Below are 24944 nucleotides of genomic sequence, written 5' to 3' on the forward strand. Positions count from 1 at the left end.
TTCCCCACTGCTACCTAAGTCTATGACCTTCTCTGTTGTCATTTTTATTATTTGCTCTCTTGGAACCTCCCCCCCACTAGTTAGTTTAAAGCCCTCTCTACAGCCCTAGTTATATGATCTGCCAGGACTCTAGTCCCAGCACTGGCCAAGTGAAGCCCGTCCCAACGGAACAGCTCCCTCCTGCCCCAGTACTGGTGCCAGTGTCCCAGGAAGCAAAACCCATTTCTCCCACACCAGTCTTTGAGCCACGCATTTAACTCTCTAATTTTATTTGTCCTAGCCAAATTCGCTTGTGGCTCAGGTTATTACCCTTGTGGTTCTGCTTTTTAATTTGGCCCCTAGCTGCTCAAACTCCCTCAGCAGAACCTCCTTCCTTGTCCTATCTATGTCGTTGGTACCAACATGGACCACGACAACTGGATCCTCCCCCTCCCACTCCAAGTTTCTCTCCAGTCCAGAGGAGATGTCCTTAACCCTGGCACCGGGCAAGCAACACAGCCTTCGGGACTCTCGCTCTCGGCTGCAAAGAACTCTATCTATCCCCCTAACGATACTATCCCCTACCACTACAACATTTCTTTTAACTCCCCCCACTTGAATGGCCCCCTGCTCCACGGTACTGTGGTCAGGTTGCTCATCCTCCCCGCAGTCCCTGTTCCCATCCTCACAGGGAGTAAGAGCCTTGAACCTGTTGGACAAGTGCAAGGGCTGCGGCTCCTCCAACACTACCTCCTGGATCCCCGTACCTGCCTCACTTCTAGTCACACCATCCTGACCCTGGCCACGGACTACATCTGAATTAATTAATCTAATTGGTGTGAATACCTCGTGATACACAGAGTCCAGGTAACTCTCCCCCTCCCTGATGTGTCTCAGTGTTTGAAGCTCGGACTCCAGCTCTTCAACACGGAGCCGGAGTTCCTTGAGCAGCCAACACTTACTGCAAATGTGATCACCGTGAGCATCAATGGTGTTCACCAGCTCCCACATATTGCAGCAGCAACACATCACCTGATCTCCCATTCTTTGTAATTAATTAAATTTATTAATATTATTCTTAAATACCCTCTGCCCCGATTCTAGATGGTGAATATCACACCTTAGAAACTATAAACCAAAGAGATTTAAGCTTAAAAAGGGAGAAATACTTACCAACCAATCACTTACCCGCTTTCTGGTGACGTCACACTTGGATTACTTTTTACCTCTCTCCTTCCCTCCGAGTTCCCAGACTGGAGATTGGTACGTCTTACCTGGTCTCTGGGGCCTTTTATAGCCCCGCTGCTGCCGCTGAAACACCCGCCGACGCTGTGAGGCCTTAACTGGTCTCTGGGGCCTTTTATAGCCACGCTGCTGCCGCTGAAACACCCGCCGACGCTGTGAGGTCTTACCTGGTCTCTGGGGCCTTTTATAGCCCCGCTGCTGCCGCTGAAACACCCGCCGACGCTGTGAGGTCTTACCTGGTCTCTGGGGCCTTTTATAGCCCCGCTGCTGCTGCTGAAACACCCGCCGACGCTGTGAGGTCTTACCTGGTCTCTGGGACCTTTTATAGCCCCGCTGCTGCCGCTGAAACACCCGCCGACGCTGTGAGGTCTTACCTGGTCTCTGGGGCCTTTTATAGCCCCGCTGCTGCCGCTGAAACACCCGCCGACGCTGTGAGGCCTTACCTGGTCTCTGGGGCCTTTTATAGCCCCGCTGCTGCCGCTGAAACACCCGCCGACGCTGTGAGGCCTTACCTGGTCTCTGGGGCCTTTTATAGCCCCGCTGCTGCCGCTGAAACACCCGCCGACGCTGTGAGGCCTTACCTGGTCTCTGGGGCCTTTTATAGCCCCGCTGCTGCCACTGAAACACCCGCCGACACTGTGAGGCCTTACCTGGTACTGCTCCCTGATTATCAAAATCCATGACGAGGCCTTGAACAACATGGGCCAATTTCCATACCTCAGGAGCCTACTGTCAACAAGGGCACACGTCGATGACAAAGTCCAACACCACCTTCAGTGTGCCAGTGCAGCCTTCGGTCACCTGAGGAAGAGAGTGTTTGAAGACCAGGACGTCAAACCTAGCACCAAGCTCATGGTCTACAGTGCAGTAGTGATACCCGCCTTCCTGTATGCTTCAGAGACATAGACCATGTACAGCAGGCATCTCAAAGCACTGGAGAGGTACCACCAACGCTGCCACTGCAAGATCCTGCAAATCCATTGGCAGGATAGGCGCACCAACGTCAGTGTTCTCGCTCAGGCCAACATCCCCAGCATCGAAGCTTTGACCACGCTCGGTCAGCTCCCATGGACGGGCCACATCGCATGCCCAATACGAGACTCCCAAAACAAGCGCTCTACTCGGAGCTCCGACACGGCAAGAAAGCCCCAGGTGGGCAGAGGAAATGCTTCAAGGACACCCTCAAAGCCTCCTTGAAAAAGTGCAACATCTCCACCGACACTTGGGAATCCCTGGCCCAAGACCACATAAAGTGGAGGAGAAGCATCTGGGAAGGCGCCGAACACCTCGAGTTGTGAGGGAAGAAGCCATATAACCTGTTTAGAAAAATACACCATCTTATGAAAGAATTCTGGCCTAATTAAAACATGACAAACTGGGTTTGGAAATTTAGAAACCTAACGATGAAAAAGCTTTGAAAGAATTCTGGCTATTGAGATAAGACAGTTGTCGACCCTGAATAAATAATCTTAGTGAAACAGAAGGTTCCGAGTAGCTGACTTTTAGGAACAAAAACAATGGTCCACCCTGGATTAGGTGTTTTAATTTAAACTTCGTAAAGATGGCACATAAGATAAGGAACATCTGCCCTCGTAAAGATGACACATAAAATAATGTACACCTGCCTTTCACACCATTTTATATGGTTAACCCAGAACACCTGGAGAAAGACAAGATTCTGGAATATTGCAAGCTGATGTGTGTGGGAAGTGTATCCAGCTGCAGCTACTGGCAGACCGCATTGCGGCGCTGGAGCTGCGAATGGATACATACTGGAGCATTTGTGATGCTGAGGACATCGTGGATAGCATGTTTAGGGAGTTGGTCACACTGCAGGTAAAGGCTGCACAGGCAGGAAGGGAATGGGTGACCGCCAGGCAGAGTAGTAGGCGAAGGCAGGTAGTGCAGGGGTCCCCTGTGGCCATCCCCCTCTCAAACAGATATACCGCTTTGGATATTGTTGGGTGGGATGGCTTATCGGGGGACGACAGCAGCAGCCAACTTCCTGGCACTGTGGGTGGCTCTGCTGCACAGGACAAGAGGAAAAAGAGTGGGAGAGCTATAGTAATAGGGGATTCTATTGTAAGGGGAATAGCTAGGCATTTCTGCGGCCGCAAATGAGACTCCAGGATGGTATTTTGCCTCCCTGGTGCAAGGGTCAAGGATGTCTCGGAGCGGCTGCAGAGCATTCTGGAGGGGGAGGGGGAGCAGCCAGTTGTCATGGTGCATATAGGTACCAACGATATAGGTAAAAACCGGGACGAGGTCCTAAAAGCTCAATATAGGGAGTTAGGAGGTAAATTCAAAAATAGGACCTAAAAGGTAGTAATCTCAGGATTGCTACCAGTGCCACGTGCTAGTCAGAGTAGAAATAGAAGATATTTCAGATGAATACGTGGCTAGAGGAATGGTGCAAGGGGGAGGGATTCAAATTTCTGGGACATTGGAACCAGTTCTGGGGGAGGTGGGACCAGTACAAACCGGACGGTTTGCACCTGGGCAGGACCGGGACTCATGTCCTAGAGGGAGTGTTTGCTAGTGCTGTTGGGGAGGGTTTAAACTAAAATGGGAGGGGGTTGAGAACCTGTGCAGTGAGACAGAGGAAAGGGAAACAAGGGTTGAAGCAAAAGACAGGAAGGAGAAAAGCAAAAGTGGCACGCAGAGAAGTCAAGGGTTTAAATCAAACATGGTCACAGTAAATAATAGTTCTAAAAGGTCTAAGAGTGTTAAAATAACAAGCCTGAAGGCTTTGTGTCTTAATGCGAGGAGCATTCGTAATAAGGTGGATGAATTAGCTGCGCAAATAGACGTAAATGGATATGATATGATTGGGATTACGGAGACATGGCTCCAGGTTGACCAAGGCTGGGAACTCAACATCCAGGGGTATTCAATATTCAGGAAAGACTGCCAAAAAAGAAAAGGAGGTGGGGTAGCATTGCTGGTTAAAGAGGAGATTAACACAATAGTAAGGAAGGATATTAGCTCTGATGATGCGGAATCTGTATGGGTAGAGCTGAGAAATACCAAGGGGCAGAAAACGTTAGTGGGAGTTGTATACAGACCCGCAAACAATAATGCCAAGGTTGTGGATGGCATTAAACGGGAAATTAGAGACGCATGTAATAAGGGCACAGTAGTTATCATGGGTGACTTTAATCTACATATAGATTGGGCTAACCAAATTAGTAACAATACTGTAGAGGAGGAATTCCTGGAGTGTATACGGGATGGTTTCCTGGACCAATATGTCGAGGAACCAACTAGAGATCAGGCCATCTTAGACTGAGTATTATGTAATGAGAAAGGATTCATTAGCAATCTTGTTGTGCGAGGCCCCTTGGGGCGAAGCGATCATAATATGATAGAATTCTTCATTAAGATGGAGAGTGAAGTATTTGACTCAGAGACTAAGGTCCTGAATTTAAATAAAGGAAACTACGATGGTATGATGCACGAGTTGGGTAGGATGGATTGGGGAATGTTACTTAAAGGGTTGACGGTGGATAGGCAATGGCAAACATTTAAAGACCGCATGGATGAACTACAGAATTTGTTCATCCCCGTTTGGCATAAAAATAAAACAAAAAAGGTGACTCTTCCGTGGCTAACAAGGGAAATTAGGGATAGCATAAGATCCAAGGAGAGGACATATAAATTGGCCAGAAAAAGCAGCAAACCTGAGGATTGGGAGCAGTTTAGGATTCAGCAAAGGAGGACAAAGGGATTAATTAAGAGGGGGAAAATAGAGTGAGAGAGTAAGCTGGCAGGGAACATAAAACCTGACTGTAAAAGCTTCTATAGATATGTGAAGAGAAAAAGGTTGGTGAAGTCAAGTGTAGGTCCCTTGCAGTCAGAATCAGGGGAATTTATAATGGGGAACAAAGAAATGACAGACCAACTAAATACATACTTTGGTTCTGTCTTCACAAAGGAGAACACAAATAACCTCCCAGAGATGTCGGGGAACATAGCGTATAATGAGAGGGAGGAACTGAATGAAATCAGTATTTGTAGGGAAATGGTGTCAAGGAAATTGATGGGATTGAAGGCCAATAAATTCCCAGGGCCTGATAATCTACATTCTAGGTTACTTAAGGAAGTGGCCCTAGAAATAGTAGATGCATTGCTGGTCATCTTCCAAAATTCTATAGATTGTGGAACACTTCCCATGGATTGGAGGGTAGCTAATATTACCCCACTATTCAAAAAAGGTGGTAGAGAGAAAATGGGGAATTCTTGACCGGTAAGCCTGACATCGGTAGTGGGGAAATGCTAGAGTCCATTATAAAAGATGTAATAGTAGAGCACTTGGAAAACAGTGACAGGATCGGACAAAGTCAACATGGATTTACAAAAGGTAAATCGTGCTTGACTAATCTACTGGAATTTTTTGAGGATGTAACTGGTAGAATAGATAAGGGAGAACCAGTGGATGTGGTGTATTTGGACTTTCAGAAGGCTTTTGATAAGGTCCTGCAAAAGAGATTAGCGTGTAAAGTTAAAGCACATGGGATTGGGGGCAAGGTACTTACTTGGATAGAGAACTGGCTGGCAGACAGGAAGCAAAGAGTTGGAATAAATGGGTCTTTTCCCGAGTGGAAGGCAGTGACTAGTGGGGTACCGCAGGGATCGGTGCTAGGACCCCAGCTATTCACAATATATATTAATGATCTAGACGAGGGAACTAGATGTAATATCTCCAAGTTTGCAGGCGACACAAAGCTGGGTGGGCGTGTGTGCTGTGAGGAGGATGCCGAGAAATTCCAGTATGATTTGGACAGGTTGGGTGATTGGGCAGATGTATGGCAGATGCAGTATAATGTGGATAAATGCGAGGTTATCCACTTTGGTGGCAAAAACAAGGCGGCAGATTATTATCTGAATGGCAATAGATTGGGAGAAGGGGAAGTGCAACGAGACCTGGGTGTCCGTGTGCACCAGTCGCTGAAGGTAAGCATGCAGGTGCAGCAGGCAGTTAAGAAGGCAAATGGTATGTTGGCCTTTGTAGCGAGAGGATTTGAGTACAGGAACATGGATGTCTTGCTGCAGTTGTACAGGTGAGACCACACCTTGAGTATTGTGTACAGTTTTGGTCGCCTTATCTGAGGAAGGATGTTCTTGCCATGGAGGGAGTGCAGCGAAAATTCACCAGACTGATACCTGGGATGGCAGGAATGACGTATGAGGAGAGATTGGGTCGATTGGGCTTATACTCACTGGAGTTTAGAAGAATGAGAGGGGATCTCATTGAAACTTATAAAATTCTAACAGGACTAGACAGACTAGATGCAGGAAGGATGTTCCTGATGGCAGGGGAGTCCAGAACCAGGGGTCACAGTCTAAAGATAAGGGGTAAGCCATTTAGGACAGAGATGAGGAGGAATTTCTTCACCCAGAGAGTGGTGAACCTGTGGAATTCTCTACCACAGAAGGTAGTTGAGGCCAATTCATTAAATATATTCAAGAAGGAGGTAGATATATTTCTTAAGGCTAAAGGGATCAAGGGATATGGGGCGAAGGCAGGGACAGGGTACTGAGTTTGGATGATCAGCCATGATCTCATTGAATGGCGGAGTAGGCTCGAGGGGCCGAATGGCCTACTCCTACTCCTATCTTCTATGTTTCTGATGTAGCAGTAATGAATTGCAGAGGTCAGCAGAAAGATGAATAGGGATAATTGACTTGCATCAGCAAAAACTTTAAAGGAAATACAACTGAACAGGGTATAAGTATTGAAGTTTCAAACGAGATAGCAGAGTCGCTTTAATCGGGCAAAACAATTCTCGACTACAGAGGCAGGCTCTGTGGCCTACCACTCTTTGTACCTTGGGGATCAAAGGTAATTGATATCGATGAATATACTTATAGAAAACTTTAAGAACTGTTAAACTGTAGCGAAGTTAAGATTTAAAAGTAAGATTCTCTGTTAAAAAGATCGTATTTTTTCTCTTTTTAGTACTGTTAACATTGCGATTGACTGATTCACCAACTGTAAGTTGCACGTTGGTTCTTTAATAAATCTCTATATTTTTAGAATTGTCTCACATAAGTCTTCTGTATCAATAACTCGTGAACTCAATCTCTGTACACTCTTTGGTGAAGAGTTACAGAATTCTGAAGGAGTTCTCCGGACCCTCGTAATATCCGGGAAGCTACAGTCTAGCTAAACTTATTAAAAGCGCTATGTGGAGGAGGGTAACTTTCTCGGGTTGTTCCTTTCCTTTAGGGAGAGATAGCCCGGACCTTTAAACACAGTTAAGCGTCTTTAGGATTCGGCTACCTCAAACTTTAGTTGAAAGTGAACGTCTGAGAAATATGCCTGATCCGGGATAACCCCAAAGGGGCTAGGACTAGTAAATATCCCTTCAGACTCTCTTCGCTGGGACCAAGCAGAAGCCAAGCGCAAACAGCGGAAGGAGAGCACATCAACCCAAGCACCCCTCCCACCCGCCCCTTCAACTACCACCTGTCCCACCTGTGACATAGACTGTAGGTCCCGCATTGGACTCATCAGTCACCTGAGAACTAATTTTTAGTGTGCAAGCAAGTCATCCTCGGTTCCGAGACTCTGCCAAAGAAGAGGATAACACCAGGATCACTCAGACTACAGTATAACAGCAGGATCACTCTCAGACTACAGCATCAGAATCACTGAATACTGCACCAGGATCACTCGGACTACCTGATGCCCTTGTGTGGTGTCCTGAGCCATTTTACTCATTGGTCCTTATTCAATATGGACTGCTAGCTGCTGGTACTGAACCAGTGCTCACAGGCAGCTTGTCGTTTGGTGAGGGGTGTGAAATCATGCTCCTCCTGGCCCCACAAAAATCATTAAAAGAACTTACCTTTCCAGTTTTTTTCTGAGCAGCCTGCAGCAGTCCCTTTAATGAGGCTGCTTTACGCCTATTTTATTTCTTAAGCTGTTTTGCTCATTTTGGGAAATTTGACCCGTTTGCACTGGCTGTTAAGGCCAGTTTGGAAGAAAAAATGGCGGCCACATTGCTTCCTCCCACTTCCGGTGCCGAACGCGGCGGCCACCATTTAAGTCAGGTCGGCAGTGCTGCCAATGCCTGCACTCACTGCAGATATTTGGATGAGGCAGATCGTGACGTCAATCAGTGTGCAACACTGATTTGACTTACATCCTGCCATTTTGGGCATCGCCGCTCCTTTTAACGACCTCTCCAAATCACGACCAGCTGAACATGCATTCAGCAGCAGGAAGGATCCCCCAGCAGCGCTAGTTAAAGGGATCATCAACAACTTGCAGCTGATTTGCTTTTTCATTTCTACTAGCTCTGCGTAAGGTTGTGCAACTGTTTGGAGCTTTCTAGAGTTGTTTAAAGTTGCTGAGGTGACAGGGAATGTTGCTGCAAGTGGAGAAGGCCTTCTGATTTCAAATGTTCTGTTCACACCACTTGCTCCCAGTCATGGGGGCTCTTCTTGCAGTCCCCCTCGCGTTCAATTATGATAGAGAGATGGAGCGGGGGCAGCGAAGAAGAGGACAAGATACTCGCAGTGGGAGCAGGAGAAGGGGCAGGAGGGCTCTCAGCGGGAGGACACTTAACAGGAGGCCTTACCAACCTAGGATCTTGTGAGAACACTTCTCTTACCTGCACTTAAGCCAGGAGCAGTGTATTAGGAGGCACCACTTCACCAAGGAGGTGGTCACAGCACTCTGACACCTCCTGGAACCAGACCTGTGTTAGCAGTCAACCTCCTTTCACAACAACACATTTCGAGTAAGCACGAGACTTTGTAGTGGAGTATGCGGAACAAACTTTATTGCTACACAGAAAGGTGATCGGCCTTTAACTGCATATGGAGAGTGGATATTTGATTTCTGTATCTTTCAAGATACTCTGACAGACTGTTGAAAACCATGCTCCTTTATACACCATATATATATATTTTGACTACATCAAAGGAAAATGTCAGAGATAAGCCTGTATGACGTATCTATTTCCCAAATCCTTTGAAAACAGATTATCCATGTAAAAGGTTTGCAATTGTTTACCTCAGAATGACTCACCCTACACAACACTTCCTGACGTAACATTTGATAGCATCTTTGAAGTAAAAGCTTTACCAACTGCTATCTGTATCTAATGGATCCCTACTACCCATGTTTATTAACCTAAAACTAAACCACTCATGGGTGACATCATTACTAACACTTATTCCCTTACACAAACACTTTACATCTCAGAAAACAAGCAATGTCCTTTTACGACACTTCAAAGTCATCCTTTTTATATCTTGGAAAGCCTGGAAGCCTGTTAATCCAAGATACAAAGAAGTTTGACTGTCAACCCTTAACACCCCAAGATGCCCAACATACATCTCTCCAGGGTGTCCAACATATCCACCACTTTTTATTCTAATGCATGCTCATATAATGAGGTAGACTGTTTATACTGTATAATAATTCTAGTCCATATCCACTGAATTGTGTTTTAAAGTGTCACCCACCATTCATGATTTCCAAAGGTAGATGTCCCCTTTTCAACATCAGTATTACATCATATCATATACACTGTCAGTCATTTAATGTTAGGGTTTTAAACTACAGAAGTCATGTCTAAGTTTAACTTGGGTAATATAACACATCATGATACAAACAAAATAAAACATAATGCATTGTACAGAACACTACAGTTTACCATATGATCAAATAATCATGAACTTCAAAGATTCTCCAACTCTCCTTGTATCATTATGTATCTTGTGGATAATCTTGCTAAGTATCATTTTCCACTAGCTTTCAGTTATTCCAATTTCATTGTGATCTCCACCCTAAATTTTAGAAATCAAAATTCTAGGCCCCTCTTTACTTTAATCCCTCTGATTGGTACCAGTGCGTTTAACTCTACATTGTTTCATTAAAAAGTCAGTTTCGCCAAGTTGTCTGACTTCCATGAGCCACATTAACCATTTCACATCGTGTTGTTGTCAAATAACTGAGCTTGTCTGAGACCCGTTCTTCAGTGCATCTTCACCATGCATTTCCGCATGTAGTTGCCTCATGCGCAACATATCACATTTGCACACACCCAATGGCCCAGAAATTCGGGTTGGGGGCTTCCCGCAGGTGTAAGCCCCCGACCTGCACTTATCTAGCGTGCCGGCCGTTGAGCTGTGGGCCCACGTGGGATTCCGACCCTGGGCCTGCTCCAGCTGCCGGCGCGCAGTGCTTGCATATCCCAGGGGCGCAGTTAGTTCGATGCGTCCCCTGGGATCACGTGGGCCATGGAGAGCCAATTGGAGCAGGGAATGCTCCATTCATAAGTTTGACAGGAAGACCTGTCAAAACTTATAAATACTACAGCCCCAAAACACCACTAAATCTTCAAATACATTTTTAAAAAATCACATTTTTTAAATAAATTATAAATTACATGAAATAACTATTTTAAACAATAATTTAAATTTTTGAAAAAAGTAATTTTATTTTCTAATGGGGCTAAAAATAAACTTACCTTTCTTTAAAGTATTTAAAAATAATAAACCTGTGGAAAAAATGTTTTAATTTTAATTAATTCACCACTTACCTTGTAAAAAGCAGGCCTTACGACTGCTTTTTAGATGTGTAAATTCTGCAGACTTACCCTCCCGGGAAAACCTGTTAAAAAAAAAACTAAGTTCGATGCGCACGCGCAGCCTCTCCTGCACACGCGTTCAAACTCTGAACCCCTTCGTTCAGGGGAACGGAAGTGCCGGTTTCCCGCGCATGCACAGTGCATGCAGGAAACCGGCACTTCCATTGGGCCTACGGGTGAGTACTCACCCGTGGAGACCCTAATTTCTGGGCCAATATCATACCACACTTGACATCAGATACAAGCCATTCCTGGGGTTTTAAGTTAGCTTATGAAAAGATTGGAGTTTTTTCTCATCTCTCCCTGCATGGTCCCAATGTCTAGGGTAGTGGCCAGGCTACCAAATACATTTTCCTCATTCTTCAGTATAGGCAAAGGCACAAACATTTCCAAGAGAAACCTTTCAATTAATGAGTCTCACCTACACTTTACAGAATTTACATTGGTACCAAATTGAAAATCCTTTCATGAATCATGCCCATGTGTTTTATATTACTCAGGAATGCACTTGCACATCTTTTCCTAACCCCTGTTCGAGTTCGTGAAATTCACCTATAATCACCTACGAAATGATTTTTAGAAAAATTTCCCTTATATTACCATTTCCTCTAATTCAGGAGCCCTGGAGAAACTTTACCATCCAATGCAATATGATCATTACCATTGAACAAAAGTTCCCAAATCAATCCAAGCTATAAACACACTTTTGTTCATTCTGATTAAACTCTTGTTGCTCAAAATATTGCAATTCCAGAGAGCAATTCAGTCTTCAAGATGGAGGGATGTTAGTTATCTTTAACACAGCAGTCTGTCTCCCCCCAAAAAACTTCTTTCTTAACACACAGTTTGGACGGAACCACGTAGACTGGACCTTTTCAAAAATAATTTGATTATCCCCTTCAGATAAATTTCCCTTTCCGAGTGTTTGAACGGTAACTCTTATCAATTTATCTATTCATTTTAAATTTCACAAACAAATTATGCCCAGGCTTCGTGATTTTACAAAGGAGATAAAAATAGTTGCGATCACGTTTGGATGTACGTCTTATATCTTCCCCTCGAGCAATGTGTTTTGGAAGATACCAAAGGATCCCAATAAGTTAAAGTTTTAATTCCAATTTTTCCACCACACTGCGACATTCAAGATCCATCAATGTCTGCAGATAAGAACTTAAATTCTGAACATTACTGGAGCCCCCACTGCACGTTTCCAGCAAAGTTAGAGCTCTGTAACACCTTGAAGTCATTTCATTTCAAAGAACCCCTCTTGGTAATCTTGCACCATCAACACACATATGGCCCTCTGCGTAAAAGAAAAAACAGAAAATTCATTGTGGCTTACCTGCAAGCCCAATGGATTAATTTGTCATTTGTCAATTTCTGATTCCCTTCTGTCAGTGTGAGGAAACACCCACTCAAATTAAAAAACTTAACATTTAAAAATTCCCAAAATGTTTACATTCAGTAATGCAAAAGTTGTTGCTTAGTGAATTAAAACAGAGTTAATCTGATACCAGAAAGTAACAAAAAAACACACACAGCTGCTGGTGAAAAGTGTTGACTATTTTTGCATTTCAAAAGAAGACAAACCCAGATATCATCAATTAATGTCAGCTTGTGTCACACAACTTCTCACTGTTTTCAAATAAATGTTACAAAACTTTTGGCAAAAAAAACTTACTTTTATAACTATAAGCATTTTGTGAAACAATTCCAGATTGTTATACACACAGCAATAGCATTCCCCCCTTTTTCTCTCTTCTGGTCACACATTTCAGTAATACTAAGATGATTAAATAAGCACCTCAAAGCACTGTGTACTGAAATTGGTCAGAAATTTTAAAAAATGCCAATTATTGATGTGATTGCCTCATGTCTGGAACTAGAGGCTTTCACACAATTTACAACAACCAGAATTTCATCGTGGCCACAATAAAATTCTGGTTTCACAATTTAATAGGTAAATTAACCTCAGTAACTCCAATTTAATTCAGACCAATATCTTAAACTCACTACACATTCAAGTTTGAAAAAGAGGGCAGAGCCACAGCCACAGTAACATTCACACATGCTTTGTAAAAATACCTTGACATTCACACTGAAAACAACAGAAGAAAAGAGATACAATCTTCCCTTTGCTCCTGTATTCCATCATAAACTATTTTTCATTTTCCCATTAAACCAATTTTCAATTTCTGATGTTTTCTACCAAATCCTAATCTGTACTGATTCAAAATTTCAAGCTCACAGTCCATGTCCTCACCCAAGCCTGTTACCTCCTGCACAATTCTTACACTCCTCCTATATACCAGAGAAAAGTGTTAACAACAGAGTAAAGGTTGAAGGGAATGTTAAATATTCAGTCGAGAGTCCCAATCCTTTTCTCAGTGCACACTTTGGAACCGCTATAACTGTCTCTCTCAACATTTTCAACATTCCAACTTCCATTCCGCATCCCTTTAAACCATGCTCACAACTCCCACATTTTAGCTTTTCACTGAACATCTCATCAGTTCTGAAACAGTCCATTCCTACAGAAACTTTAAGTGCTTCTAAGCAAGCTTCTCCCATTCCTTTCATCTCTAACTGTTTCTGCATCAGTTTCTTATCCACGGCTTCCTACACCGAAATAATGAGCAACTCTTCAGACTGTTCTTTCATTAGCCCAAGGCCACTATCTTTTTGTTTCTGCTTCTGTTCCAGTTTCTGTATTTGTTTCTGTTTCTGTAGGTACACTTTTTCCAGTGCCTTTTCTAACTGTAGTCTGTCCACCTCAGCTTCTAAGCTGCACTCTTTATCTTCCAATTCCTCTCTCTCATCACACATTTGCACCATAGCATCATGACTAGCCAGGAAGGAATTAGTAGCTTGCATAACGTGGACCCTGACTGCATCAAACTCCTCTATAATTTTTTCTATTTCTGCCTTCAAGACTCTATTTTCAGCCTGTGTCTAAGCATGCTTTCTCCACAAGGCGCCCATTCCCAGACAAAGCCCTTGCAATAGGTATGTTCCCTGTCTCCTTTCATTTTGTTTCTGCTGAAACAGGAACATTTTCTGTCTACTGTGGCGTACCGACCACAGAAAGGACACAATCCGCTTTTCGGTCCATAGACTATAAATCAGGTGTCATGCCTTTAAGAAGGATCACACCTTTAAGAAACTCAATCTGCAACATAGTTAAGCCCAGAGCGGGGGAGGAGCAGTCGAAGCTGTGGATTGATGAAAGGCTGTCGGACTTGGTGTAGGCTCTGACGCCATTTTGTGTTCAACATGCAGTCTCAAGAATTAAACCTTTTCTGTTGAACCTCTCCGAGTTCAGTATTTTTTGCTAGGAGTACGTAGACTCCTACATTGGTGACCCCGACGCTCAGGACGACTCCTAAGCGTAACCGTGGCTGACACAAACGCAGTTTCTGTGAAGCTGCCGGAGTTCTGGGAGAACCTAGCCACCGCCTGGTTCCTTCAAGCCGAATCGCAATTCCGACTCCGCGGCATCACCGCCGACGCAACGATGTACAACTACCTCCTCGCCTCCCTGGGCAGCTCCACAATCACGAATGTCTGGACAACACTACAAAACCCTTCGGAGGAAGGCAAGTACGCACATCTCAAGGCCGCGCTCCTTAAAAAATTCACAGCCTCCCAATTTTTGCGCAACTGCCACCTCCTCGACCTCCCGGGCCTCGGTGACTCCACGCCGTCAGACTTGCTCTCACACATGCTTGCTCTGACCGACAAGAAACCGCCCGGCTCCCTCTTCCGCATGCTCTTTATCCGCCAACTACCTCCAGCATCCGCCCGGCGATCGTGGCGTCCAGCCTCACGGACCTCGAGGTCCTGGCCGACGAAGCCGATAAGCTCCTGTCCGCCGGCTCCAACCACGCCGTCACCCCCGACCTGGCCTCCGCAGCGTCGGCGCGCGCTCCACCCTCTATCACGTGGCCACACAGCTTGGCCACGAGGCCCCCCACGTCCCCCAAGCCCTCCGACCCAGGGCTACTGCTACTTCCATACCCGGTTCGGCGCACGGGCACGCCGCTGCAGCCACCCCTGCACATTTCCAACCACCCCCACACCGGCCTACATGATGGCCGTGGGGCAAACAGGCGCGCTGCTGTACGTTACGGACAGTGCCTCCGGACGCCGTTTCCTATGCGACACGGGCACGCAGCGCAGCATCATCCCCGCGTCCGCCCTCGAGATCCAGCGAGGCAGCCGCGGCCCTGTGCTGGCTGCCGCCAACGGCACCGACATCCGGACGTACGGCACCCGCACCGTCACCATCGACCTCGCAGGCCGCCGCTACCACTAGGAGTTTATCACTGCCAAGGTGCTCTCCCCGCTCCTCGGTGCGGATTTCCTGTGCGCCCACGGCCTGTTGGTCGAAATGCCTCGGCGCCGCCTCGTGGACATGAACACCATGTCACCTATCCCGGGCGCCATGGCCCCCCCCAACCCGCCAAAATGGCGTGGCAGTGCCGCGCCCGCTCAACAGACGACTACTCAGCACTCCTGGCTGCGTTCCCAGCCCTCACCAACCCAACCTTCTCCGCGAAAGTTGCTAAGCACGGGGTAGAACACTTCATCCCCACCACAGGCCCACCGGTGTATGCCCACGCCCGCAGGCTGGACCCGGCCAAGCTGGAGATCACGCGGGCCGAGTTTGCCACAATGGAACAGCTCGGCATCATCCGCCGCTCCAACAGCCCCTGGGCCTCCCCGCTCCATATCGTCACCAAACCCGACGGGGGATGGCGCCCCTGCGGGGACTACCGGCGCCTAAACGACGCCACCACGCCGGATCGGTACCCCATACCGCACATTCAAGACTTCTCGGCTAGACTGGCCGGCCGCTCAGTCTTCTCCAAAGTCGACCTGGTGCGCGGTTACCATCAGGTGCCAGTCCACCCCACGGACGTTCCCAAGACGGCCATAATCACCCCTTTTGGGCTATTCGAGTTCCTCCGAATGCCCTTCGGCCTCAAAAACGCGGCCCAGGCCTTCCAGCGGCTCATGGAATCGGTTCTCCGGGACCTGAAGTTCCTCTTTGTCTACCTGGATGATATTCTGGTAGCTAGTTCCTCCAAGCAGGAACACATCGAGCACCTCCGCACCCTGTTCCAGCGGCTCAGTGAGCACGGGCTCATCATCAGCCCAGCCAAGTGCCAATTCGGCCTCAGCAGGATCGAATTCCTCGGCCACCACATCACGCAGGATGGAGCCATTCCCCTGCCCGTCAAGGTGCAAGCCGTCCAGCAGTTCCCCCGGCCTACCACCATCAAAGGCCTCCAGGAGTTCTTGGGGATGATCAACTTTTACAACCGCTTCATTCCCGGAGCGGCCTCCCTCATGCGGCCCCTATACGAAGCCCTCCGGGGTAAGAAAGACAGAATGGCGATCGAGTGGTCGGCGGACATGTTGACCGCTTTCGACTCGACCAAAAAGGCGCTCGCCGACGTCACCATGCTCGCTCACCCATAGCCCAATGCCAGGGTGGCCCTCACCATGGACGCCTCCGACCACGTGGTCGGCGCCGTGTACGAACAGTGGGTCGACGGGGCCTGGCAACCGCTGGCCTTTTTCAGCCGCCAACTGCGCCCCCCGGAGGCCAAATACAGCGCCTTTGACCGCGAGCTCCTCGCACTGTACCTGGCAGTCCGCCATTTTAGATTTCTTCTGGAGGGCCGCCCCTTCACCGCGTTTGTCGACCACAAACCCCTGACATTCGCGATGGCGAAATCTGCGGACCCGTGGTCAGCCAGGCAACAACGCCAGCTCGCCGCGGTGTCTGAATTCACCACGGACGTCCGGCATGTCTCCGGTCGAGACAACGTGGTGGCCGACTGCCTATCCCGCCCCGCCGTCCACGGTGCCCACCTGGCAGTGGACTATGCTCAACTGGCAGCGGAGCAACGCACCGACCCCGATCTGCTCTCCGCACCCACAACCCTCCCAGGGCTGCGACTGACCGACGTCGCCTGCGGCCCTTCCGCCATCACAGTCAAATGCGACACCTCCTTGGCGCAACCCCGCCCCATAGTCCCGGCGTCCTGGCGAAAACGGGTGTTCGACATCGTCCACGGCCTCTCACACCCCGGCACCCGCGCGTCCATTAGACTGGTGGCCAACCGATTTGTCTGGCGCGGCCTGCGCAAAGAAGTGCGCGTCTGGTCCAGATCCTGCATAGCTTGCCAGCATGCCAAAATCCACCAGCACGTCAAAGCCCCACTCGAGGAGTTCACCGTGCCAGAAAGAAGGTTTGACCACATCCACATCGACCTCGTCGGCCCCCTGCCGCCATCACAAGGTCACACGCATCTGCTGACAATCGTGGACTGTACCACCCGCTGGCCCGAGGCCATTCCACTGACGTCAACCACCACCGCCGACATCGCGAGGGCGTTCATCGGTACCTGGGTCGCTCGGTTCGGCGTCCCCTCCGACATGACGTCGGATAGAGGCCCGCAGTTCACCTCTGATCTGTGGGCCACCATCGCCCGAAACCTCGGGGTGGCCGTTCACCACACCACGGCTTACCACCCCCAAGCCAACGGACTGTGTGAGTGATTCCACAGGTCCATGAAGGCGTCCCTCCGCGCCAGCCTCGAGGACAAGGCTTGGATCGACTGCCTCCCATGGGTGCTACTTGGCCTACGCTCTGCGGTCAAGGAAGACCTGCAAGCCTCGGCAGCGGAACTCGTGTACGGCCAGCCGCTGCACGTACCTGGAGAGTTCCTGCCCACCGCCACGACCCCCTGGTCGGCTGACCAGCAATGCCGCGCTTTCGCCAACCGAGCACAACAGTTCGCTCCGGTACCCACCGGCCGGCATGGCGAACCAGCAACCCGCATACCACCTAGCCTGCACATGGCCAAATTTGTTTTCGTGCGCCATGACGCCCACCGAGGACCTCTACGGCCTCCATACGACGGACCCTACAAGGTACTCCAGACGGGGAACAAGTTCTTCCTCCTCGAAGTGGGCGGCAGAACTGACAAGGTGTCGGTCGACCGGCTCAAGCTGGCGCACCTAGAGCCCGACGAACCCATTCAAGTGGGCCAACCCCCACAGTGGGGCAGACCGCCTAAGAGCCCGACGCGTTCGACCGCCCTGCTCCCGACACCAACCGCCAAGAACCGTTCCGGCCGTGCCATCAAGCCGCCACGCCGGTTCGTACACTCCCTACTAGCGGATTCTGGGGGGAGCTGTGTGGCGTACCGACCACAGAAAGGACACAATCCGCTTTTCGGTCGGCAGACTATAAAAGAAGGATCACACCTTTAAGAAACTCGATCTGCAACATAGTTAAGCCCAGAGCGGGGGAGGAGCAGTCGAAGCTGTGGACTGATGAAAGGCAGTCGGACTTGGTGTAGGCTCTGACGCCATTTTGTGTTCAACATGCAGTCTCAAGAATAAAATCTTTTCTGTTGTACCTCTCCGAGTTCAGTATTTTTTGCTAGGAGTACGTAGACTCCTACACTACTGTCTTTTTGTCTCTGCAGACACACATTCTCCAGTGCCTGCTCAATCTCCTCCCAGCTCCTGTTTAAAATTTCTTTGGAAAAACTGTAAGGTCCCCCCTTACTTTTAATCCAGTCAGAAATTTTCAAAGGGACCAACTTGGTCAAGAAACCGACTATTTTGTCTGATTCCATCCCATTCCCTAGATTGCGATTCCCAGGAGCTAGTTATACCCACTATCGATATTAATTCATACTCACCGTTTGCACATTCGTTGGACGAGTTCATGGCACTAAATGTTAGCAGTCAACCTCCTTTCTCCTCTGGTTCACAACAACACGTTTCGAGTAAGCACAAGACTTTGTACTGGAGTATATGGAACAGACTTTATTGATACAAGTTGAGCGTCCTGAATCCGGCAACCTCGGGACTGAGGCCGAGCCGGTTTTCGTGTTTTTCCAGACTTCGGAACGTGTTTCTGATGTCCAAAGTCCGGGAATATCGTAACCTGGGCTCAGGTGTTTCTGGACTTCGGACATCAGAAACATGTTCCGAGTCCGGAAATGCCTGGGCCCAGGTTGCGATATTTCCGGTTTTTGGACGCCACCTTTAAGTTCTTCTCCTCGCAACACATGGTATGCCTCCCTCTCTTGTTTTTGCAACTCTGTAACTGTACTTAATGTGAGCCTCCTGGCCTGTATCTTTTGCTACCATCTTCAAATTTGAAAAGGAATGTACAGTACACAAAGCATGAAATATAATAAAGGTTTTTATTTGTAAAACAGTTAAGTTATTGAAATATAAAACAGTAAATGAAGGCTTTTATTTGTTAAACAGAGTACAATAAACAGGTACAGTTACAATTGGCTGGAGGCTGTGCTTGAGGTAGAGGGCTCAGCTATGATGTCTGGGGCTGATGATGGGCCAACAATAGGATTATCAAATGTGGAAATTACTGGTATAGTTGCACGCTGTAGGTCTTGGACCTTCTGTTGCGACATCTTTTGAAAGATATTTAATATTGTTGTTTATTTAAATAATTTGGGCTTTTCTTTCACTAATCTTATCCAAATTCTGTAGACCTGCAGTATTTCTTCTTCACTTACGAAGCTTCGTTGCTCTAAGACATGAATTAATTTTTGACAAAGATTGATTGCTTTGTCAATCGGCACTTTTTTGACTTGATCACAGGCATCATCATCATCCTCACTGCTTTCATCCTTTTCTTCTGGATGCAAAACCCTCTGCAGGATTTCTTCATCTGTCACTGCATGCACAATGGGAGCATCGTTGTCCATGTCCATGACTCCTGCGACATCGTCCTCAGTCAATTCCTGCACAGCTTTGCAAGTCAGCCCTCTAGCATAATCTAAAAGTTGAGCAATCATTACTTTCTCCCTGGACACACAAAAGCCCTGAAAGTCCTGAGGAGCATCATCATCAACATCGTCAGCAAACAGTTGATGGCCAGATGTTATGCCAAGCATTGACCAAGGTGTCTGCAGTTACCAAGTTCCATGCATCCACAGCTGTCCATATGGCGTCCTTGATAGAGAAAACTTTTGAGAATGCTTTTATTCCCATACCTGTGTTCACAGCATTAAGTAAACACCTCATAAACTCGCTTTTGTACAGACACTTCATCGATCTCAAAATTCCTTGGTCCATTGGCTGTATCAGTAATGTAATATTTGGAGGTAAGTAGATTCCATGGACATTGGCCTAGAAATTCAGTTGGTTGCGCCAGCCATTAGAGCCTTAGGAGGAGTAGATGTCGGGCGCTAGGCGGCTAGCGCCCGGGCGCAGCGCGATCTGCGTCTCCCCCAACTTCACTAGAGATTTAGCGGCGGCGCAAAGTCTTTGCGCGCGCTCAGCTGCGCGCGCAGATCATGACGTCATTTTCTCGTGCAACGTCCTTTGTGCGCCCCGAACTGGAACTTCAGTGGCAACGCCCCATTGTGCGCCTGGCGCCCCTAGCGACTGTTAGAGTGGAACGGTGCTCAGCCGATGCGGGGCGCGGGGGGCGCAAATTAAAGGGCACTCCTCCTGCACTATAAAAGGCTGCCATTTCGCAGCACTCCTTCTTGAGAAACGGATCTTTGGAGAGAGACCAAGGTAGATAGCTTTCTGCTTTGGCCCAACACTCGGACAGGTACTTCTGGCTTCAGGCCACAGCTTTCCACGAGTCTTTGCCTTCATTGACATCTCATTGTTTGCCAGCATATTATGGGGGCTGCAATGGGTGTCAACGCTGGCTTTCTCAATTACATCCAAAGGGCTCACAGACGCCGTGAGAGCATGGCAGCCCTGGCTAGACGGAGAGGGGGCAACAGGCGTCGGGAAAGGAGGCCTTACCCACCCAGGGTATACCGCCAGCAGTTCTCCTATCTCAACATGTCTGAGGAGCAGTGTGTTCGGAGGCTGCAATTCAGAAGGGACGTGGTCACAGAGATCTGCCAGCTGCTTGGCGGTGATCTGCAGCCACAGCTGAGGAGCAGGACGTCTCTGTCGGTGGAAGTGAAGGTGACGGTGGCTCTCAACTTTTTTGCCACCGGCTCCTTCCAGTCTGCTGCTGGGGACATTGCCAACATCTCCCAGTTCGCCGTGCATTGCTGCATCCGCCAGGTGACCAATGCCCTTTTCAAAAGGAGACGTCAGTTCATCTCCTTCTCCATGGCCCTTGCCAAGCAGCAACAGCGTGCAATGGGCTTTGCAGCATTCGCGGGCTTCCCCATGGTGCAGGGCACCATTGATTGCACGCATGTGGCTTTGCGGGCACCTCTGGAGAATGCCGAGGATTACCGCAACCGGAAGGGCTACCATTCGCTGAACGTCCAGCTGGTGTGTGACCACAGGCAGCTCATCCTAGCTGTCAATGCCCGCTTTCCAGGCAGCAGCCACGATGCCTTCATCCTGCGACAGACTTCTGTGGCAGACATGTTCCAGGCACAGCCTCACCCACGAGGATGGCTTATTGGGGACAAAGGCTATCCTTTGTGTACCTGGCTGATGACCCCGCTCCGTGCGCCCAGCACCCCTGCTGAAGAGGGATACAACGAGAGCCATCAAGCGACCAGGAACATCATCGAACAAACAATCGGCGTCCTGAAGCAACGGTTCCGCTGTCTGGATCGTTCCGGTGGAGCCCTACAGTATTCGCCGGAGCGAGTCTCCCATTTCGTGGTCGTTTGCTGCATGCTGCACAACCTGGCTATCCGCAGGACTCAGGCACTGCCACCAGAGATTGGAGGACCACCTCAGGAGGAGGAGGAGGAGGAGGAGGACCAGCACAGGAGGGAGGCAGAAAGTGCAAGGGCCGCCCGTCGCCGGCTTATTGAACGTCGGTTCTGTTTTGATTTCTTTTTGGGTTCAATAAAGACTCATTTCTGAAAGAGAATGTTGTTTAATCTAAAGTCTTGTTCAAGACTTTCTACAGCTTTTTACAGAACACACTATGCTGTGATGCATCTAGAATGAAACTGAAAGTAAAACTCCTCTGGACTGCTTGTCTCTCACATGACCTCTGCTGGTCAGGCACAAGTAATCAAAAACACAGACAAATATGCTGTAAGGCATAAGTAATCAAACACAGACAAATGTCACCACTATTTGCTGATATCATTACATCTCCCTTTCTTAAAACAAAAGTATTTTACTTTTAACTAACAACATTTAATGAACTTACATTATCATTATCATGATCAAGGTTTTTTACCCTTGCTTTGTGTGTTCACATGAAATATGTCAATACACTAGAACTTGAAGAAAGAATAAGATAACATTACTTCCTTCTTTAACAATAGTCCTTAAATTTGCTCAATGAGTCTCTCAGGAGGCGTCACGTGTCTTGAGGATTTTCTGATTGATTGTCCTTGAATCTGAGTTGTTGCCTCAGATGATTGGTTCTCAGCTGTGTGATCAGGTTGTTCAACAGTATCAGTCTCTTGACCTGCTGTGGCTGGTCCCATGAGAAGATCTCGATGATTTCTTCTCAGAACAGCACCCTCATCTGTCTGAATGGTGTATGATCTTGGTTGAACTTCACTCAGGACAGTTCCCTTCTGAGTCCATGTGTTTGTTTTGTCTTTCAACCTTACTTGGTCACCAGTGTGGAGTTCAGGTAGGTTTTGTGTTCCTCTGTCATAGTAATACTTTTGCTTTTCTTTCTGTTGTTCTTTGAACTTCCTCACTTTCTCCCCCTCTTTTGTTTTCAGGAGGTTCTCCGGGATGGGTAGGTTTGACCTTAGCCGACGTCCCATCAGAAGTTGGACTGGTGACGTACCACACTCGAGCGGCGTTGTGCGGTGTACAAGCATGCTTTGGTAGAAGTCAGTTCCCCTGTCTTTTGCCTTGTACATCAGTCTTTTCACTGTCTGGACCGATTTTTCCACTAGTCCATTGGACTGTGGATAGTGAGGACTTGACGTTGTGTGGACAAAGTCCCACTCTTTGGCAAAGTGTCGGAAATTTGCATTGTTAAACTGGGGTCCATTGTCTGTGAAGACCTCGCTTGCCACGCCATGTCTGGAGAATATGGCTTTCATACTTCTTATCACAGCTTCTGCAGTGGTGGTGTACAGTCTACAAACCTCTGGATACAGGGAGTAATAGTCTGTGACGACAAGATAGTCCTTCCCTTGACATACGAATAGGTCAGCGCCTACCTTCTGGTAAGGTCTGTCTGGTGCTGGGTGTGGCTTTAGTGGTTCTACCGGATTGCTTGCTCGATATTTCAGGCATATTGTGCAGTTTGACACCTCATTTGTCACATCTTGGTTGATTCGTGGCCAGTACATCACCTCTCGTGCTCTTTTCTTACACTTTTCGATTCCCAGATGTCCTCCATGGATCTTTTTTAGCATCTCTCTTCTCAGACTCTTTGGGATAACTATTTTACTTCCTTTGTAGATGATGTCTTCGACCACTGATAGTTCCGCCCTGCAGTTCCAGTACTCTGCTATATCAGGTGAGCAGTCTTGCTTCATGTTGGGCCATCCATCCAAGATGCTTTTTCTCAGTCGTCTCATTGTTTCATCTTTGTTTGTCTCAGTCTTTATGAGCTCCATTTTTGCATCTGCTATGGGCAGTGCACTTGTGATCATGTCCACGTAGGCGTTCACTTTTTCATCCATTGTGGTGTTTGCGGGCTCACTTGGATCAACAGCTCTGGACAACGTGTCTGCTGTATACATCAGCTTACCCGGTGTGTACGCAACATTCAGTGTATAGCGTTGCAGCCTGATCATCATTCTTTGTATTCTAAGCGGACAGCTATACAGTGGCTTTTGGAACAATGCAATCAAGGGCTTATGGTCAGTCTCTACACTGATTGCTTGTCCTGCCACAAACTGGTGAAATCTTTCACAGGCGTATGTGATGCTGAGCAGCTCCTTTTCTATTTGAGCATATCGCGTCTCCGCATCTGTCATTGAGCGCGATGCATATGTAATAGGTTGCCAGTAGTCATATTGTTGCAGAAGAACGGCACCGAGCCCACTCTGTGATGCATCTGATGATATCTTGATGGGTCTCGCTGGGTCATAAAACCTCAGAACTGGTTCCTCTGTGAGCAGTTTCTTTAGAGCGCTCCATGACTTCTCATGCTCATGATTCCATTCCCATTCTATGTTCTTTTCAGTTAGTCTTCTCAGTGGCGCTATTTTTTCTGAGAGGTTGGATATGAATTTACCCATGTAGTTGATCATTCCATTAAACCTCTGCACGTCCTTTTTGCATTGTGGCCTTGGCATATTCTCAATGGCGGACACCTTTCTGGGATCTGGTTTGATGCCCTCACTGCTAAGGATATCTCCCACGAATGTCAGTTCTGTCACCCCGAGCTGGCATTTCTCTCTATTCAGCTTCAGGTTTGTTTTCCTTGTTGCTTCCAGCACTTTTTTCAGTCTCTCGTCATGCTCAGTCCTTGTGGTTCCCCATACTATGATGTCATCCATTGATGTATCAACTCCCTCCAGGTGCTCATAGATCATATGGATAGTCTTGTGATACACTTCAGGAGCTGAGGCAATGCCAAATGGTAACCTTAGGAATCTGTATCTGCCAAATGGAGTGTTGAACGTGCACAGTCTTGAACTTGCTTCGTCCAGCTTCATCTGCCAAAATCCTGAGGACGCATCTAACTTGCTGAAATATTTTGCATTTGCAAACTGTGCCATGATTTCCTCACGTGTAGGAAGCTTGAAGTGCTCTCTCTTTATTGCTCTGTTTAGATCTCTTGGATCCAGGCAAATTCTGAGCTTTCCATTCTTTTTGTCCACTACGACGAGGGAACTCACCCACTCAGTTGGCTCATCTATCTTCTGAATCATGTTCAGGCTTTCCATCCTGTCCAACTCTGCCTTCAGTTGCTTTTGAAGAGCAAACGGAACTTTTCTGCATGGATGTCATGCTTTTATCTACTCTGATCGTGTGTTCTCCTGGAATGCAGCCTAGACCCTTAAATAGGTCTTTGTACTCTTTCATGAGTTCATCATAGACTGTCTCTCCTTCGCTTTCCACAACGAGGACTCTCTTTACCAGGTTCAGTCTCTCACAGGCTTTTAACCCTAGTATGGCTTGCACATCCTTTGGCACCACGATTAATGCTAGCGTGTGCTCTCTGTCCTTGTGTGTTACTTTGACAATGCATTT

Source organism: Somniosus microcephalus, chromosome 5, assembly GCF_052327205.1.
Source record: "Somniosus microcephalus isolate GS21.2 chromosome 5, FLI_Smic_1.0, whole genome shotgun sequence".
NCBI classification, from domain to species: Eukaryota; Metazoa; Chordata; class Chondrichthyes; order Squaliformes; family Somniosidae; genus Somniosus; species Somniosus microcephalus.